Raw genomic sequence first — 1151 nt, forward strand, 5'->3', positions numbered from 1 at the left:
GTTTCTCCCCACTCTAGCTGTGGGAGTAGTTCTTTCCCTGACTTGTGCTGAGTTAACAGCCAAAACACAAGCCCATAGGTTTCAGGTTTCATTAGGGACCTGAAGCTCTCATCAGGTTTGCCAGAGGATGTTTCAAAGGTAACTGGTCTGCACGAAACTGGGCAGATTTATTGTCTCTGTGGTTTTATTGAACATTTTTGGCTTCTGTTTTCTCTTTTTGGTTTTTTTCATGTGAAACCCGATGGCTTAAGGCAGGATTTGTTTTGTGGCTTTGATGGATTGGAGTCTCCTCATCCTGCTGCTCTTAATGGAGCAGAGCTGTAAAGCACTTCAGGTTCAGAAAATTCGGTGCTGGTAGGAAACACAGGTTGCTCGTGTCTCTGTCTCCTCGGTTTTCTGTGTTGCTCTCCCTCTCCTTTCTCTGAGGCTGGCTCTGGGCATTGTGCTGAAGCCACTGGCAGGCAGCCACCCACCCAAGCAAAAAGCCTGTGCCTTAGCATGACCCTTTTGCTCCCCATCTTTCCTTTGGCTTCTCCCCATACCCAGCAATGATGGGAGCTATGCCATGGAGATGCTGCTGTCAGTGTCTCATCGTGCTGCAATGGAGAGGAAGAGAGGAGGAAGCAGGCAGAAAAAAGACAGGAAAAGGGACACTCAGCTGGCAGTCTGTGTGCCAGAACTCAATAACGTCTTCATGAAAGAAGGCAAAATGCTGGTCTTCCCCCTGGCAGTCTTTTCCTGCTGCCATTGCAAGTCACCGGCTCTGGCACTTCTGAACTGTTATGAAAATGGTCCCCTTGAGTCCAAATGGGCTCTTCTCGTCTTCCAAACTGCAGACTGGGTGGAAATTGTAAACAGCTGCAAGTGGTTTACCTAACAGCAACAGAGAAATTACAGGAAAAGCAAAGAATAGGAAAGTCTAAGGCAATCCCACTTGTAGGTTTGAAGACTGGTACTGATTTGCCACAAAATAATCATGTGTTTTCAATAAATATCTTATTTTTCATTAAAACATTGCTTTTTGTGGCAAGAATTTTTCTTGGCAAAACCTTCTCCCCACCAATGTCTTGTACAGCATTTGTTTCTGAGCTGAGAAATCTGTAAGCTCCAAATATTCTGGGGAGAAAAGAGGGTTTCATGCCTCAGATTTT

The sequence above is a fragment of the Geospiza fortis genome, unplaced genomic scaffold (assembly GCF_000277835.1).
Source record: "Geospiza fortis unplaced genomic scaffold, GeoFor_1.0 scaffold255, whole genome shotgun sequence".
Lineage (NCBI taxonomy): Eukaryota > Metazoa > Chordata > Aves > Passeriformes > Thraupidae > Geospiza > Geospiza fortis.